The sequence below is a fragment of the Peromyscus maniculatus genome, chromosome 2, assembly GCF_049852395.1.
Source record: "Peromyscus maniculatus bairdii isolate BWxNUB_F1_BW_parent chromosome 2, HU_Pman_BW_mat_3.1, whole genome shotgun sequence".
Classification (NCBI taxonomy): domain Eukaryota; kingdom Metazoa; phylum Chordata; class Mammalia; order Rodentia; family Cricetidae; genus Peromyscus; species Peromyscus maniculatus.
The window spans coordinates 116,274,331-116,287,181 of NC_134853.1; the positions used below are offsets into that span (position 1 = coordinate 116,274,331).

At 41.5% G+C, this 12,851-nt stretch overlaps 1 protein-coding gene and 1 long non-coding RNA gene across 4 annotated transcripts in view; one reads left to right on the forward strand and one right to left on the reverse strand.

Moving 5' to 3' along the window:
• Positions 1-5,423: 5,423 nt before the first annotated feature.
• On the reverse strand, positions 5,424-8,907 carry LOC143271680 (uncharacterized). The gene is made up of 3 exons (XR_013048876.1): positions 8,456-8,907; positions 8,052-8,197; positions 5,424-5,779 (listed from the first exon to the last, which is right to left on the reverse strand). It is a non-coding gene; the product is annotated as an uncharacterized LOC143271680 (long non-coding RNA).
• A 110-nt stretch (positions 8,908-9,017) lies between these two features.
• Fggy (FGGY carbohydrate kinase domain containing) overlaps positions 9,018-12,851 on the forward strand; it is a 404,303-nt gene continuing 400,469 nt past the window's right edge. For 2 of the 3 annotated variants that reach the window (XM_076564517.1, XM_076564520.1), the window contains exon 1: positions 9,018-9,169. The gene's annotated coding sequence lies outside the window, so the exon portion shown is untranslated. The remainder of the gene's footprint in view (positions 9,170-12,851) is intronic. The other variant, XM_015992861.3, reaches the window with a different exon arrangement.

Sequence of the window (12,851 nt, forward strand, 5' to 3'; positions counted from 1 at the left end):
TGTTCTAACACTTGTTATTGCAGGCTTCTGCTAACTACTGAGGTGAAAAAGTAGAAGGCAGGGGTCCTTGCCCTCCAGAGTCTTCCAATACAGGAATGGAACTGAGCAGAAGAAACAGAAGTAGTGAGTGAGTGCTGTCTGTTCAGCACTGGGACAAATGTTTAAACATATTATGCCAGGGACCAGAATTATATTCTTCCCAGGTGAAAGTAAGTTTTGGAAACTCAGAAATGTCTCGTCCCATCCATCAAGCATCCTGTCTAGCTCAATTGACTTTATTGTGTCTTCAGATACACCTTACTGTGAGCAAGGATTACTGGTTAAACTTATAAGAGGAGAATAAACTTGACAATGTATCCTGACTTCAAGGCCAGGTGGGTGATGTTTGATTATTGCTGTAGAGATTTGGAAGAACAGAGATTTGCAGTGGCCTCTGAGAGAAGGAGAATTTCACAGAGGAAGTAGATCCTCAAGTAGCTGCAATGAAATGCAAATCTAATGCAAGAGGAATGAGGATAGGGATGTGCCTGGAAGGAGGCCAGATGTGTGAAGGTGGGAAAGTCAGTCCCTTCTGGATTGTATTACATAGTATGTAGTGTATGAGAGGAGTACAGTTTGCTTCCAACCTTCTAGACATACAGCCTTAGGTCAGTCACCATAGGTCCCTAAGCCTCAGTTTCTCTACCTGTTTATTAATTGTAATCATAGGCACTTCATAGTGTTGAAAGCAGAGTCAATATAGCTAAAAAACCAATTCTTTAAAACCACCATTCTATATTAGACCTTGATCTAAGTCAGGTTCCTTTTTTTTTTTTTTTTTTTTTTTTTTTTGGTTTTTCGAGACAGGGTTTCTCTGCATAGCTTTGTGCCTTTCCTGGAGCTCACTTGGTAGCCCGGGCTGGCCTCGAACTCACAGAGATCCGCCTGGCTCTGCCTCCCGAGTGCTGGGATTAAAGGCGTGCGCCACCACCGCCCGGCCAGGTTCCTTTTTTTAAAAACACAAAACTTAATCTTTGTAGCAGGAATCTTAAAAGTTCTTATTAATAAAATCAAACCTGAGGCCAGTTATTGGGGTCAATGCTGGTAGATCAGAGAGACAGAACAAGCCACAGCTATCTCACCTTGCCATTTCCTCAGCTGGTCCTGTTTCCCCAGACTGGAAGCTTCTGTGTCCTCATCCCAATGGCTCTCACCTGAACTGCTGCTTAAAAGCCTGAATGCTTAACCAGGCCAAAATCTTCTGGTTTCTGGTCCTCACGCCTTATATATCTTTTTGCTTTCTACCACCACTCCCTGGGATTAAAGGCTGGCTTTCTGGGATTAAAGGCGTGTGTCACCATGCTTGGCTATTTCCAATGTGGCCTTGAACTCACAGAGATCCAGAGGGATTTCTATCTCTGGAATGCTAGGATTAAAGGTGTGAGTGCCACCATTTTCTAGCCTTTGTATCTAGTGGCTGTCTGTTCTCTGACCCCAGATAAATTTATTAGAGTACACAATATTTTGGGGAACACACTACCACCACATTTCCTCTCTTTTTGTCTAAAATTAAAAAAAGCTTATAACTAATACAAGAAAAACTATCATCAATAAGTATATGCAATATACAGTCAAGATTACATTGACAATGTCTAGTCCATTAACATTTGACAGATCCAGACAAAAAACTCCATTATATATATTAACAATGTCTAGTCCAGTAACATCTGATAAACTCAGACCAAAAAATTTTCATTACTTATCTTATTTAAAACAAGTAGTTCGTTCTTAAAAGTTGATGCCATAATCTCCCTTTTTATCTTATCATATCCATATTTTCTCTTTTTTCTTTTCATAATAGATTCAGTAGTCTACCTTTTGTCATTTTTTTATCTTCCCCTTTTTCTCCAGTGTAGATTCAATGATCCACCTATTTATCCTATTATTTCTTTATCTTTTTTCTCAGAGTAGATTCGATGATCTATCTCATATCTATATTCTCTTTTTCTTTTTGCTTTCTAGGGGTGAAGATATCTTTAGGGAATCTTGAAAAGAAAATTTTTGGGTTAATCATCAAGTCCTGTATCATTTGTCCAGTCTCTGCATAATAGGAAAGTTCAGGGCTTGTTTCAAGTCCTTGTTCAAGTAGTCTGTCAGGCTGGATCATCTCAGCTAGTCCTCTCGAAATTGTCCTAAGCAGTTTGTAGTCCAAAGCAGATCTTTCAGCTTAATGGCTTTACCATAGCCCTTTTGAAGATTTCAAAGTTGCTGTTAGGTGTGTTCATGGTTCCATGCAGACTTTCTTTTTTTTTTTGCCTCCTATGTGGTTTGGAGCAATCACAGTCTGATAAATGTCTCTCTCTCGGAACCATGAACATTCTTCCCTAGTACAGGAAATCTTCACAGCAATTTCTCCCCACCATTTTTCTTGCCAAACTTTTCCAAACTGACCTTTGCCGATGCTTTTTTGTAACACGATGATCCTGGCAATTCTTCTCTGAACCAGCAGCAGTAAACCCTTCGTCCCAGGTAGCAGCATCACCGCAGTCACCAACATGATGAGAAGGAGCTGGCAACGTGGAGCAGTAGCCACTGCTTCCATGGTCCCACCACTGTTTGTGGCTCAGTCTGGGCCGAAGGTTCTCCCAAGCCTCCTAGGCCGGCCTTAAACTTGGGATCCTCCTGCCTCTGCCTCCTTCAGCAAATCCTACCGGCATGCGCCACCACAACTGGCTGAGTGTAGCTTGGGCCTGAGCTGGGGCTCACAAGGCCACAGGCAAACAGCTTTTTCATGAATTCGTAACACGAATGTTGGGCGCCAGATATTGATGTAACCAACCGTCTTATTAAATAAGAAACACAGAAACAATGTAAAAGAGAAAGCCGAGAGGTCAGAGCTCAAAGCTAAAATCTCACCCTTCCGCCTGCGGTGTCCCAGCTTCCCGAAAGAGAGCTACTTCCTGTCTGTAAATCGATTTTCCAGTCATTCTGCCTTCTCATTGGTTGTAAACCCAAACACATGACTGCCTCGTCACTGTCTGAATGTACAGCCCCCTAGGTCTTAAAGGCATATGTCTCCAATGCTGGCTGTTTCCCTGAACACATAGAGATCTATGGGATTAAAGGCGTGTGCCACCACCGCCACACTCTTGCTATGGCTCTAAAAGCTCTGACCCCCGGGCAACTTTATTTATTAACATACAATCAAAATCACATTTCAGTACAATTAGATTACCACCACATTGTGATAAACCCTGAACTTTGGCATTATACACAGACTGGATAATGAAGGATATAGCTACCTCTCCTAGAATTTGACAATTAACCTAAAATTTTTCTTTCAGGATTAAGAAAACTTCGCCCATACCCAGCAGGAAGCAATTTTAAGAATACGACGCCCACATTCCCAAAGAGGTGGTGTGGGGCGGGTGGTTTTTTGGTCCTTTTAATGGGTTTTGTTTCTGGGATAATTTTCAATGTTTAGGGGGGTTGGTTACAAGTTATTGTCAAGGGTTAGGAAAAAGGCTAAACAAAGGAGATTAGATTTAAGGTTCTCTTTAAAAAAAAGAGAGAGAGAAAGAAAAGAAAAAGACAATTATTTTAAATACTTTACATTGGATTGGATTGTTTTATATTGTATACAAATTTGAAACTGATATTGTTAGAAAATGCTATATGTATATTTCTAATTGTATTTATACCATTCATTTAACAAAGTAATGCAAATTTCTGATCCTTGAATGTTATTATCACCAACTATTAGGATATAAAGAAATGAAAGTTAGTAGTTAGACATTACAATAGAACTTGTAGTCATATTAGATATGTTTTAAAAATTGAACAGAGATGTTTTAGACAGGTCATCTTCAAACCCTTCAGAGATCTACAGAATATGGCATTTAAAATGTTTTAATAACTTAGAAAATTTTTCTTTTTTGAGACATGTCGGCTCCTGGCAGTACCAATCTACTTCAGAGAAAATATGGGCATTGAAGAAACTGTATACGGAGTCAACTTTCATTGTGGCAAAAGTTAGCCACTTGACAACAAATTATCCTCGAATCAACAGGACAAAATGGACAGACAGAACACGAAACAAGGGACTACTGATTCTTGCCAAAACAAGTGTGGTTATGGCTTTATCAAATGGCATCTTCTGAGGCCAGGACAATATGGCCCCATCCCTGAAGTGGCCTTTGCATCCAGAAAAGGTACGGTGCCCTTTTCTTCGAGGGCAGCTTAACAGGCAGAGGGCCGATGGCTTCTGTTATGCAATGGAACAGCAGCTGAAAGCTCATGCCTCTCGAAAGTAGCCTGGCATTTAATAGAGGGATGTGGAGAAGAAGGGGATGCTGAGATGAAGCCATATAGACACAGCCAAGAAGAATGGACAGCTGAATTTAAAAACTGTCAACAATTTCCAGAATTTAAAATCCTGAATCATGACAGGACACTAGTGGAATTCAGGTGTTTCTGGTACGTGGACTGCTCTCACCCAATGTGAGGTTGAACTGTTGACCTTGTGTACATCCTACATCACAAATGAGTCTGTCAGATACACTAAGCCTATAGGCTGAAGATGATGCCCCAACACTGCGGAGAAACCTCAGGTGACTGCCCAGGCAGCTGGCTGTTTCTGTCAACTCACAAATTTTTTGGAAGTTGCTTGCATGCACTTCCTGTTTTTATTTTTGTTAGCTAATATTATTCCCTTCTTGGGTCTCTGAGGGAGTTGAAGATTAGTTAGTTATAGTTGAAGATTAGTTAGTTATGGTTGAAGATTAGTTAGTTCTAGTTGAAAATTAATTAGGATAGAAAGTGCATTAGATACATCTTGGATTTACCAAAATAGGATAGATAATGGAATTATTTTCTCTGATTTGTCAAATACCTATTTAGGTATTCATTACTTGTATATATTGTATATAGTTATTGTACTTTTGTATATAGTTTTTCTTTTGTTAGTTATAACCTTTTGCTTTTTTTTTTCTTTTTATTAAAATAGAAAAGGGGAAATGTGGTGGTAATCTAATTGTACTGAAATGTGATTTTGATTGTATGTTAATAAATAAAGTTGCCCGGGGGTCAGAGCTATTAGAGCCATAGCAAGAGTGTGGCGGTGGTGGCACACGCCTTTAATCCCATAGATCTCTATGTGTTCAGGGAAACAGCCAGCATTGGAGACATATGCCTTTAAGACCTAGGGGGGTGTATATTCAGACAGTGACGAGGCAGTCACGTGTTTGGGTTTACAACCAATGAGAAGGCAGAATGACTGGAAAATCGATTTACAGACAGGAAGTAGCTCTCTTTCGGGAAACTGGGACACCGCAGGCAGAAGGGTGAGATTTTAGCTCTGAGCTCTGACCTCTCGGCTTTCTCTTTTACATTGTTTCTGTGTTTCTTATTTAATAAGATGGTTGGTTACATCAATAAATCTTATATTTATGTTTATTACTTTTATGTCCATTTCGTGACTGTAAGTTCCATAAGGACAAGGATAATTTCTGTTTATCACAGCACCATCTTTATACTCCCTAGAAGACTAGCCCTCAATAAATCTGTTAAGTACACAAAAACATAAATATTTGAAGGCACAAATAAATCATGAATCAATGACTGATAATACTTATTTCTGTTCCAGTGACTCCTAATTAGTCTTGGGGAAAAATGTCTTTTTTTTCTGTGGTAAGGGGTATAGTGCTGATGATGCAGGAGACTCCAAAGAATGCAGGTCTTCACAGGTCCTAGAGTAAAGGACCAGCTCCTTTCTATCTCCCAGAGCTGCACAGAATCATCTCTGTGCAGAAAGAAAGACGTAAAAAATTACATAAGTCAGCTCAACTGATTCTTGGTCTTACAACTCAACTTTTTCTGTCTTGCTTAATTGTGACTTGCTCCTCCAGTTGTGTGGTGGTTTGAATGAAAATGGCTCCCATAGGCTCATGGGGAGTGGCACTATTAGGAGGTGTGGCTCTATTGGAGTAGGTGTGGCCTTGTTGGAGGAAGTGTGTCATTGGGGGTGGCCTTTGAGGTTTCAGATGCTCAAACAATGCCCAGTGTCACTCTCTTTTCCTGCTGTCCGAGGATCTAGATGTAGAACCATCTAGTCTACCTTTCCAGTACCATGCCTGCCTGTGTGCCACCATGCTTCCTATCATGACGATAATGGACTAAACCTCTGAAATGTAAGCCAGCTCCAATTAAATGTTTACCTTTATAAATGTTGCTGTGATCATGGTGCTTCTTTACAGTAATATAAACCCTAAAACAAACAGTATGACTTGCACTGTGCTTTGTGCTCAGTAACACTGCATGATCCCCATCTTGGCCCTAAGTGATTTCTATACTTTACAATAATCAAGTAAAATTAGATTCAACAAAATACCCCATAGAGTTGAAAGGAGGAAAGGATCAGATAGATGCACCAATATTTATCAGGCATTTACTTCACTATATAATATAGTAAGAATAGACACTTGGAAGGCTCAGAGGAAGAAATTGGATCAACTTGAAACAAAGCTGCTTATGTGTGTTAGCTCTTAGTCTCTCTGTAGTCATGAGAATCAGGAAAGTATGGACAGCCTTTGCATTACTATTTCTTCCCATGACACAAAGAGTCTGAAGTAACTAGGGGTTGCCAGCGACATTAGTCCTGTTTCAGCAGCTGTTTTCATCTTTTTTGTTGTTGTTGTTGTTGCTATAACAAAATACTAAAGACTGGGTAGCAAATTTTTTACTGTTCTGAAGGCTGGATGTTTAATATGAAGCTATTAGGAACTGATGAGGGCTTCCTGCTATATCATCCAATAGTAATTGGGAAGCTAGGATGGCATTTTCTAATAACTTTACTCCTGAGATTCCAGCATAATGCATTCATGATGGTGCAACCTAACGATCTCTCATTATGCTTTACCTCCTCAAGCCACAGCCATTTTCTCAGGTCACTTCCTGTTGCCTGCAAGATGTAGAAATCAGCTCCTTCTCCAGCACCATGTCCCACCATGATGATAATGAAACTGTAAGCCATCCAATTAAATGTTCTCTATAAGAGTTGCTGTGGCCGGGCGGGGTGGTGAATGCCTTTAATCCCAGCACTCCGGAGGCAGAGGCAGGCAGATCTCTGTGAGTTCGAGGCCAGCCTGGTCTCCAAAGCGAGTTCCAGGAAAGGCGCAAAGCTACACAGAGAAACCCTGTCTTGAAAAACCAAAAAAAAAAAAAAAAAAAAAATAGTTGCTGTGATCATGGTGTCTCTTCACACCAATCTGATCCTTTACAGAAAAAGGTTGGTCACCTTTGGGAATAAATGAATGGAATGGAGGCAAATGGAAAAACCGATTCATTCATTATAATAGGCAATTTGTCATAAATGAAAAAAAGAATGAGAATTTGCCTGTGTATCAAGTCATAATCTATCTTAGCCACTTAGGTGAATGACCTTTAGCAATTTATTTATACTTCCTGGGCCTATTTCTGTATCTCTCACTTTCTATGTTTTTTTTGTAAGGTTTCCAAGAGGCAAGAGAGATAAGTTATGATTATGTTTGATCACTTATGACAAAAAATACAAAATCAAACTATTTTCCACAGAACAACAGTTTCTTTCATGCATGAATCTTGGCTGCTGGCCTTGTCTAGGGTACATGGGATGAGGAACCCATGCTCTTTCACTTTGTTTCTGTTGTGTGTGGCTTTTATCCCCAGGTCCTTTCATTGTTTAGAATGGCTGTTGGAGCTCCAGCCACTATGCTATTGATAGTATGCTATTTAAGAGGAAACAAATAAAAACTCAAATACCCCAAAGCTTAGAAACAGCTATCCATGCAGGCCAACACTAATTTATTTTTAGTCAAGAGAAGACCCTTCATGCTCTCACCTCCAGTCATAATCCATGACACAACAGGCATGTTCCATTTCTGGAATATACTAAGGAAGAGCTGGGACAATGTATTATATGTATAAAGCATCCATCCTTTTGCAAAATATAGGTATGTCTGGTACTTAGTTTGTTCTTCATAATGTTCTGGAAGGAACCAAGTCTTATTATCATTCCTGTTGTACACTTGACCCACCTTACTGAGATTCTTTGAATAGTTGGAAATGCAAAGTGAACAATCATGGTGTAGTGGAAAACTCCAAAACAACACCTCCAGCAGGGTTCGGGATAAAGGCAGTGGTCCAATCCTATAGCTGCAGCCTCACCAAGACAGGCTCTCACCTGTATGACCAAGACAGATCACTTGCTTAATCTCAGGTTGTGTGGATAGTAGTCTTAACATAATAAATACATCACGTCCGTTTAAGGAAGTCGGGCACTGTAATTATCAAGAAGGTTTGCTCTTCACAACCTTGGAAAAGTCCCCACTTTCTCGCCTCGGGTTTTTATTTTTATTATTTATTTATTGTAGAGTGACAAAGCATATGGATACAGGACTGCTAAAGCTGTCTTCCGAATTCCCTCACCCCAGAAACCTACCTTTAATGGAAACAGCACAGACTAGAGCTCAGGTTGGAATCCTCATTGCCATTGGTATTTGACCCAGAAAAAAAGCCAAACAGGTTTTGGACTCAGTATCTAGCCAGAGGGATGGGAATGGATAACACGCAGTTTACTGGAAAGGTCAGTGTTAACCAGCCTGTTAATTCCTCAAAGGCAGGGGTCTATCAGCCTTTTAGATTTACAGGGTAATCTCTACTTCAAAGGCTCCACAGGATAAAAGGGAGAGAATTCCTGTAAAGCACCTAACTAGGACCGGGCATAAAGAGTTCAAGGACTTGTAAACCCACAGCAGCTGGTGTTCAGCCGAGAGCGACTTAACAGGACGTCGTAACCCATCATCTACTGTAGGAAAGGCCAGGGTGCCTGGCACTCAGGCTAGATCTCGGGGACAGAACCCACTCCGCGGCCGAGGCGCCTTTAAAATCCAGGGAGCCATCGAGGGAGGAGCTTGAATCTGATTGTGAACCCAGAATTTGCACTGTGGCGGGAAGGGGCAGGGCTTACAGGGACCGGCTGTTCCTGGCGCCCGTTTCAAGGGACCAATCAGGATGCGTCTTACAAAGGCTGCTGGAGGGGCTGGACCGGAGCGGGCGGAGTCACAGCGTGCCTGGACCGCCCTGCTGGGTGCGGTGCGGCTGTGCGTGGTGGCCTGATGGCCTGCTAGCTAGAATGTGATTTCATATTGGACAAGTAAGTGACCCTCCCAGGGGCTCTTGCAGGCACGCAGGCTCTCAGACGGCTCCTCCAGGGAAAGCTTCTCCAGCTTGTTAGCTGTTTCCCTCCTTCACCTTGGGGTCTCACACCAGCTGGCAATTCACGTTCTGTCTTCTGGGTGAGGTGTCCTGCCCAAGGGAGAGGACAGCCTTTGCTGCATCCCCCACACTGCCCTACAGATGTCCGGGGCCTAAGGCCCCCTCTCTCTGTCCAGTTAATAAAGTCGTTTTCTTTCTTTCTCCCCAGGCCCCCCAATTCGCAGACAGTTCTCCAGATATTTTAGCCATTGAGTTCAAGTTTGGCAATGCAAGGCGTTTCAAGGCTGGTGTTGTTTATGGCTTTAGAAGCTGAGCAGCTGGATATAATGTTTCAGGTGTACTTCAGTTTAGAAAGAATAATGCGGTCTTGTTACGGAGGTGTAGGCCAGGAAGGGTCTAGGGGGATATTTCCATTTTTGTGAACTTCATGCCCATTTCAGGATGGAGATGATACACTGTGGGGGGAACCCTCCTGTCATTGGTTCTTCACTGGATCATTGCTTATATCTTAGCACTAATTTCTTCCCTTAATTAAACGGCTAGTTATGGCCAAAGTGGTCATTCTTACTTAGATTCTGTGTGAAATGTGAGTTCAAAGGCCCCACTGGATTTTGCTTTTAAGTAGCAAACCAGTGAGGGAGAATTGAAGTCTTAGTTCGTGGCTGGATTTAAATGGTAGACCTGTCTTTTGTTTTGTTTCTCTTGCTCTTTTTAAAAGGGTTTCTGGTCTTTACTGTGAGCAAAGTGCGAGTCTCAATGTTTCCCTTTTCATTTGCTGGCTAGTGGGGGTGCCTCCATGCCACTCTGTCTTCTGGAGCCTCCTGTTAGTGGAGCTCTCATGCTTGGTCTTGACTTAATGGCCGCTGGCCTGGCTGTGTGAGTCGGAGCCCCAGAGGACTGCTATTATGGTGTTTGGGGGTGGAAAATAGGGCCGAGGAGAGCGGGCCTGTAGATGGTGTTTTTGAGGGGCAGTGACATAGGATTAGGAAGGCAGAGCATGCGTGTAGTGGAAGGGAATAACCCAGAAGGTGGAGAACTGCGTCTTTGTGAAAGCAGGCCTCCTCTCCCCTAGGCTGTGATGAATTTTGCTGTGGGCCGTGTCTTTTGGAATTTAGTTGCCTTTCTGTAAACTTTCACTTTAAACCACAGCCAATTACTATCTCTTAAAAAACAAAACAAAATAAAACAAAACAAAACAACCACCACCACCAACCTGGGCATGGTGGTACACGCCTTTAATCCCAGTGGAGGCAGGTGGATGTCTGTGAGTTCGAGGCCAGCCTGGTCTACAGAGTGAGTTCCAGGACAGCCAGCGCTGTTACACAGAGAAACCCTGTCTTGAAAAACCCAACCCAACCCAACCCAACCCAACAAACAAAAAACCCAAAAAACAAAACCAAACAACCAACCAATCAAACAAACAAAACCAAAAAAACACCACTATCACCAGCACTATCAGATGGGGGCAAAGTCTTATATTTAAAATCCCAACCATGAGGAGGAGGTCTGAAATGGCTATTTTACTGGACTGTATGATAGAGATCACTTAACCCTGAAGATGATCCCAGGAAGAGAGGTGTTCTCAGCTGGGGTAGTTAGTAGCAGGTTCTGTTGAATAATTGACATACAATTAATTGTATAGTTCACATTTTCTTTGCTGAGATTTTAAGCATTTCAGCACCATTGTTAATCATGGATATTGATTTCTAATTTTCCTTGTGTTTTCTGAGTTAGGTTCTCTGACTAATTTTTTCATCTTAAAGGATGAGTTAGGGAGTATTTTTTTTTCTTTTTTTGGTATTCTGGAGGATTTGAAGTTAATTTGTCATCCGCCCATCCATCCATCCATCCATCCATCCATCCATCCATCCATCCATCCATCCATCCATCCATCCATCGTCTATCTCTCTGTAATCTATGGTTAGTGGAACTCCACAGCGAAGCCACCTGGGCCTGAAGTGTGTGAGGGGATTGTAAGCACAAAGCCACTTGATCTAGAGGACAGGGACTTGTTCACCTTGGCTTCCTGTTGCATGATAAACCCAGGAGCAAAACAGCTGAAGGCAGGAAATGTTACTGACTCATGATTTCAGTTCATCACTGTAGGAACAGCTCCCATCATGATGGCCAGAAAGGAGAGACAGGAAGAAAGAAAAAGATTGTGCTTCACTAGTGGGCTCTCTGTCTTTCTCCCTTTCATCACACCTGGCTGTGAGATGGTGCCATTCAGGTCCAGGGTGCATCTTCTCTCAGTTTATCTTGTCTGGGAATATTCTCATAGATATACCAATAGTAAGTGTTACTAATTTCCCAGGCACTAATCATGTTCACATTTCCCACTTATCATCACAGGCCTATTCAGGTTACATTTTATTCTACCTCTGCCAGCTTTAGTGATATATGTGTGTGTACTATATCTAGTCAATTTATACAGTATGTTTTATATATGTGTACATTTTGAAACAATTGCCAAAGTCAAACCAGCTAACACATGCAACATTTGATATAGTGTTCATTTTCTTTGGTGATGAAAAATTTTAAGTTCTGCTCTATGAACAAATTGCAGGAATATAATGCTAACTTTATCCATGGTGTACATTGGACTTCTAGAAAATTTTCAACTCCTAACTGAATGTTTGTACTTGCTAACCAACTTCTCATGTCCCCATGTCTCTCCTCCTGGTAACTGCCATTTTGTTTTCTGTTTTAATGAGTTAGTCTTTTAGGTTCTACATCGTGGTGATATCATAGAGTTTCTTTGTCTCTTGTATCAGCAGGGAATTTTCATTTCAAGCCTCCTGTAGATACCAAAACCCCATTGATGTTTATTTATTTATTTATTTATTTGTTTGTTTGTTTGTTGTAATTTAGCATAGTGGTGCAAGTTGCCTTTTTGCTTAGACAGAGTGTGTGGGATGAGTTGTCGGACCCTCACCAGAGTAAACAGCCATTTGTTTGTAATTTTTCCCCAATTGCATGTGGCCTTGGGGCCTAGAGGAGGTGCTAGAATAAGATGGGGCAAGCTAGGGGAAGGAGTTTCACTCCATGGCTGTGGGAAGCCATCATCCATGTGGCTAAAGACTTTCTAGTATGGCTGCGGTGGAGAGTCATCTGAGTTGCTGTCGGTAACAGCTTACTCATGCTCTGTTAGTAAGCCAATAAACTCACTGTTTCCCTCATGACCTTGGTGGAGTTGTATTTGGTCTGTTGTTAGGGCAGAAGGGGTAGACCTCCTGCTACCCCCCAGGAAGGAAATTTAGTGACTATTTCATATCACAAACACACACACCCTTCTGTCTATTTGAAAAAGTGGTCTTTGCATTGCATATGAGGCAGAAAACAGTGTGCAAATAGTTACCTATGTAATAGGTGGCTGTCTTGATGAGCTTTAATTGTCAACTTGACATAGCCCAGAGCAACAGTTCTCAACCTGTGGGTTACAACCCCTTTGGTGTCAAATGACCCTTTTACAAGGGTCACTAATACCATCTGAAAACAGATATTTATATTATGATTCACAACAGTTATGAAAATTACACTTATAGAAGTAGCAATGAAAATAATTTTATGCTTGGGGATCACTACAACATGAACTGTATTAAAGGGTCATAGTATTAGGA